Source organism: Rousettus aegyptiacus, unplaced genomic scaffold (genome assembly GCF_014176215.1).
Source record: "Rousettus aegyptiacus isolate mRouAeg1 unplaced genomic scaffold, mRouAeg1.p scaffold_m13_p_14, whole genome shotgun sequence".
Lineage (NCBI taxonomy): Eukaryota > Metazoa > Chordata > Mammalia > Chiroptera > Pteropodidae > Rousettus > Rousettus aegyptiacus.
The window spans coordinates 38,604,930-38,611,119 of record NW_023416289.1 but is presented as its reverse complement, the minus strand read 5'-3'; positions in this window follow the sequence as shown (position 1 = coordinate 38,611,119).

Here is a 6,190-nt window from a genome sequence, read left to right as displayed (position 1 = left end):
AAAAAGCATATCTCAACATGCAGGAGATAGTGGGAAAGAGGCTTAGAGAAGGACAGGGGATAATGTGTCTTCTCAGCACACACCGAGTCCCAGATCAGATGCTGTGTCCCTTCTTCCTGAAACACCATGCTTTCATACTTGAAAACCTTCACTTTTCTACCTCTGCAATATTAAGCCAAGAATAGTATGAGCTAGTTGTGTGTGTGTTTGTGTGTGTGCGTGTGTGTGTGTGTGTGTATGTATAGTGCAGTTACGATACAATTCAGATATGTTCTGAGGTGTGAAAGAGAAACACGCCTCAGTGGTGAAAGTGTTACATCTGGGGATGAAAATAGTATTCGTCATGGGCACTTGATAAAGACTGACTTCATCTGCCTCTGGTATTATGAGACTGTTATTGGAGAGTGGGGTTCCCCTCTCAACGCGTCATCCAGTCTCTTGATGTCTTGAACAAAGAACTGAGCAAGACACCGAAGTACAGCAGCAAAAGAATACCTTTATTGGAAGAGAGTGTAAGGCGACAGTACACTTCTAGACATGGAATTGGGCCTGAGCAAGAAAAGGGTGCCTCAAAGACCCAGTAACAAAGCCATTGAGGTTTTTATCCCTACTTACTGTAGGTGGTTACGTTTCTTAGAGTGGGTTTTCTTAATGGATAACTAAGATGGATAGGACTCAGTGACTCATTGTTAACTTTCTGCACATGTTCATTCCCAGAATTCAGTTGGTTATAATGATATTACTGAACTTCCAGGCATCACATATTATATTGATGGTATAATGAAGCTCAGGTGAATTGAAGGTATATTGGTCTTCATTATGCAGGTGCAAGTGACTGGCTTAAACTAGTACCTAATTATCTGCTTGCTTGTTTCCTTGTATAAGTTACCTTTAGTCCAAAAGTGCCCTCTGGCTTGCTTTATTGTGAGCAGACTGGGGTGGACCCATCTAGAATAGGATGACCTCAGAGTCTTTGCAGGCAGACCTGATATCCCCTATCTACTTTTCCTGCTTAACCCTTTTCTAAGAGCTAGGAACTCCTTATTATTAGTATGGTTGTTGAGGGGTGAGAGATCTCTTCTATATCTGCTTTCTGCTGAGTCTCTGCCTGCTGGGGTTTCATGGAGCTCTTTCCCTCTCTGCCTTAGTCAGAACGAGGTCTTGGGTTTCCTGCCGAAGTGCTGTCTCTGTCCTTAGATAGGAAAAATGAAGATATGAATTTGTTATTTAAATCATCTATCTATTCATTTTCTTATTATTGATTTGCCTATTAAGCGAGTAAAGGAAAACGGGCTTGGTTAATACATTTCTTAAAGAAAAAAAATCGTTGTGTAAGAGTCTCCTCCCCTCTCAGACTCTAAAGGCCTTGCCTGGCCTAAAGCCATTTCTGCCTACAAAGGACGAAGAAGAAGCTAAACTTCAGTGATCCTTATCAATAGACGGAGGACCGGAGTCACAAATTTCAGAGTTTGAAGGAGAGGGCCTCTACCCCAAAGAAAGGAAGAAAGAAAAAGACTTAACTGTTTATACTTAAAAAAAAAAATTAAAAGTTCTGTAAGTACATTTTGTAAATGATAGCCCATATCAAGACCAGTGAAACTTTTGCACACAAAAAAAAATATATATATATACACACATATACACACATATATATATAATTTTAAAAGTTATCAATATATCTACAATTCTGTTACCACTGGTTACCTCTTGGTATGGTTTCCTATAACGAAGAAGGGCAAAACTATGCTTCAATTTTTCAGTTATCTTGTTAATTTTCTTACAATAATGCTTATAAATATAAGATCATTACAGCTCATAATGCTTAAAATGAAGTGTTATATTTTAGAAATACCAAAACAGCTGGAGGGATTTTAATCATATTAGTGTTAGGGCATAAAAATTCCAGAGTTTGGGACAGGATGGGCTGGCACGTCACCTTCCCACCACTTGCAATGCTGGATGCCAGTAAACAGCCTCTCCTGGCTGACCAGCCCTGGTCACCTCTTTAGGTGGGTTCCCAAAGGAAGAGTGAGAATGCCGCTGAGTGTTGTGTACCCAAAATTTGACTTTCCCTTGAACAACCAAAGTGAGTCCACCTCAGGTATAAGACTCCATCTTAAGCACAGTCCAGTTCCCGGAAAAGCTGCAGATAGCGAGAGGATCACCCCACCCTAGACTCAGCCAATCAGAGCGACTATGGAAAGTAACTCTCCAAATTCCCCGCCTTGTCCTTGGCGCCATCACCCAGCCAATCCTGCTAAGCGACAAGCTCGACAAGCTCGTTGTTACCTATCCTGTAACGCCAAGACATCACTCCCCGTGCTTACGATTTTTCCCTTCAAATACCCCTGAAGCCAGACCCACGCCTTCGCCCCCTCCCGAGAGACCCACTCCTCTGCAGTGTCTCCTCAGTAATTTCAAAGACTTCAGACAGCGGTCTCATGGTTATGGGTCCGGCATCACCCCCTTTGATTTCCAGAGGTTCTGCCAGTTAGATTGGCCCACATTTGGAACAAGTGGCCATCGGAAGGGTCACTAAACCTGAAAACAGCCTTTCAGATGAAGAAACTGAGGTACAGGAAGTTTAAATAATTTACCCAGTGATGGAAGTGAGTTTGTTTTTGATATTAAAAATATAAGAGTCGAAGAAGCTAATAGGGGCCTGTTAGGCTAGTCAAGCCTTCTTTATGACTGAATGTGAATTTGATTAGAAGTTTCACAGAGTGTAGAGTCTCCTTTCTAACTGGTTCTTCAGTTTGGGTTGGAGTTTATTTTTATAGAAAGGTAGATTTATGAAAGAACTCCGCTTTGGTTGGTTTAAAAAGAAATAAGCACTTATAGATAAATTAAGTCTTCCTAAAATTGTACTATGAAAAAAAAATATGCCTTTAAAATTATAAAATTGGTACATTCATAAATTTGCTAATCTATTGAATGCTGATATATAAAACAGTTTACAATTGCCTACTTTATTGTTTTCTCTAGAAATTAAGGCTACTAAGAGTTATAAATTCTAGTATATGTAAATGAATTACTAAGAATAATGCAAGTAAAGGAAAAAAATTCTGTATACAAAGTATGTAAGGAAAATAAGATGTGTTTTGAGATATAAAGGAGGTGTTTTTAAGAAAAAGAGTAATTTTATCCTAAAATAGTTTCAGGTTATTTAAAGGTTGTTTGAGGCACAAAAGAAAGAATAAAGTATAGAGATTTAATTTGAAGGAAATTGAGGGAAAGGTGTTTGTCTTAAAGTTGGTTATTTCTGAGTGAGTGAGAAGAGGCAAACTGAAGGAATGAGAAAAGTAGTAGAAGGTTTGTGAAGAGAAATCCTGAGGAAAATGAAAGACAAGAACATAAGTGAACATATGGAGTTGAAAAGGAAAAGAGAAAATCTTGTTTTAGACAGTCAAGTTGGGAAAAGTTAAATGTACTTATCATAAGGTTTTAAAATGAACTTTAATGTCAACAGTGTATTGACACAAAACTAGAGTTTGCGTTATTGGTCTGTTCCTAATAAGAGATTTTAAAAGATTTTTCTTTACCTGTGAACAATACACTTAGGAAACGAAGATTCTATATCTTATCAACATAATTTATTGTGCTTTATAGTCTTTATTAAAAAAACCTGAGTCTTCTTAACCTTAAGAGTGCTAAGTTTTTTTTTATGTAGTCATATTTACCTTTAAAATCTTTTATTACCGCTTTGGTTAAATAGATAACTAAGTATTGTTCCATAGTGACCTGTGATCCTATTTAATCAAGTGATCAAACCTTGTAACATCATAACAAATTCAAAATAACTTTGAGAGGGCACCTAGAAAATCTCAAAGGTTTAGTTTTGTCACTTTGTAAAAGAAAAATATTAAGCTAATTCAGTCTATTCGATACTTACCCTTCTTTAGGTTACATTTTTATGAATATGTTACCAATACAAGTGTTTCAAAACTTGTATAAAGTTCCTAAAAAATTTGTCAATATCTTTACTATTCATACGTCCTTGTATAATGGTATCAGTCATAATTTCAGTTATTATAAATTATTGTATGTCATGAACATCAAAAAATAGACCTGAGTATTCAAAAACAAAAGGCTCGTAAAGAAGCAAAGGGCATGGCTCTGATTTGGGCCATGACAATAAAACTATTACAATAATTAGATAGCTATGATTCGAGTAAATACATGGTCTTGATATTAAAATTTCAGATAACAGAAAAGATCTGTATAACTAAAAACATAAAAACCCTTCTTTCTCAGAAAAACCACAGGGACTAATCTCTCTTTCAGAGACTATTTTTTTTCACTCATCAGATCAGCCCACCTGGGATGACGGCCAGCAGTTATTGCAGGTTTTATTCACTTCAGAAGAAAGAGAGCGGATCCTGTAGGAGAGAGCCAAGGCTGTGTTAGAGCCAGACAGCCCACTACAGACCCAGCTCGTATTCAACATGTCCTCCTGTACACCCATCCACCTTGAGACCCCAACACCGTGTAAGGTAAGAAGCTCTCGATCAGTATCACCAGCTTCTGATAAAATTTTGCTTTTGTCAGTCAGTCGGCCCCAGATATTAAAAAAAAAAAAAAAAAGGTAACAAAGGATAGGAAGATTTAAGGACAAGAATTTGACTGAGCTAGTAGAGGTAGCCCTGCACATCTTTAACAACCGGGATGAAGTTAATATCACCCAGCTTAAGAAAAATGACTGAAGTCCTACTTACAACAATAAGCCCCACATTCAGTTCATGAAAACTGCTTCTCTCGACCGACCCGGCCACCCTGCTACCAGATGACAACCCCAAACAGCCACTACATGACTGTCTCGAGTTCTTGGATAACATCACCCTGCCTCAGACCAGACCTGACTGACGTCCCGTGGCCACAACCGGATGCCATCCTGTACACTGATGGGAGCAGCTTCATCTCAGAAAGAGTCAGGTATGCTGGGGCGGCAGTAGTCACTGGAGAGACTGTCATCTGGGCTCAGGCCCTGAGTCACGGACCATCAGCTCAACAAGCAGAACTCATAACCGTGACCCAAGCGCTCCGATGGGGTAAGGAGAAGACAGTTAACATCTATACAGATAGCAGGTATGCTTTCGCTACTGCACATAGTCATGGGGCACTACATCAAGAGAGGGCATTACTCACCTCAGGAGAGAAGGAAATTAGGAACAGAGAAGAGATCCTAGCTCTCCTTGAAGCCATCTGGCTCCCTAAGAAAGTAGCCATCATACACTGCCCAGGTCACCAGACGCCTGTGTCTGAGATAGCCCGGGGCAACTCCTTTGCCGACCAGACCACAAAAGAAGCTGGCCGAAAACCAGTGGGGCCTATCGACATTCAGCCAGTCTTGTCCCCCAGAACACTCTCAGACTCGCCCGTCCACACCCCTGGAGAACTTGAACTGAGCAGTAAGCTAAAGGGGTCAAAGGGACTCACTGGATGGATCCACCTCCTGGACGGGCGCACTCTGGTGCCCGGTGCCCTAGGTCAGGAACTAGTCTCACTCGTCCATCAGACCACCTACCTAGGAGGGACAAAGCTAATTGAACTTTTATAAAAGAGACTATTATATCCCAGGGCTACACAAAACGGCCAAAGAGGTAACAACAAGATGTCATATCTGCGCCCAAGTTAACCCTGGGCCTCCTGTTAAAGTACAGATGAGATCAAGACTTACGGGCCAATCCCCAGGAGAACATTGAGAGTTAGATTTTACAGAAGTAAGCCCTGGAACTTTTGGATTTAAGTATCTACTTGTGTTCATTGACACCTACTCAGAATGGACTGAAGCCTTTCCAAGTAAGAGAGAGACCGCTCAGGTAGTAGCTAAGAAATTAGTATCAGAAATAGTGCCTCTATTTGGCTTGCTCTTGACACTGGGGTCCGACAATGGCCCGGCGTTCCTCGCCACAATGAGTGAAACTTAGCCAGAATGTTAGGTATTGATTGGAACCTGCACTGCAAATATAGGCCTCAGAGTTCAGGCCAGGTAGAAAGGATGAATAGGACATTGAAAGAGAATTTAACCAAGTTTAAACTTGAAACTGGCAAGAACTGGGTGAGCCTCCTTCCTTCCCCTCTGTTGAGGGCACAGTACACTCCCTACTGCAGGGAGATCACACCTTGTAAAATCATGTTTAAAAGACCTCCTCCACTTCTCCCCAAACTAGGGAGGACAGGCCCGCAGAGG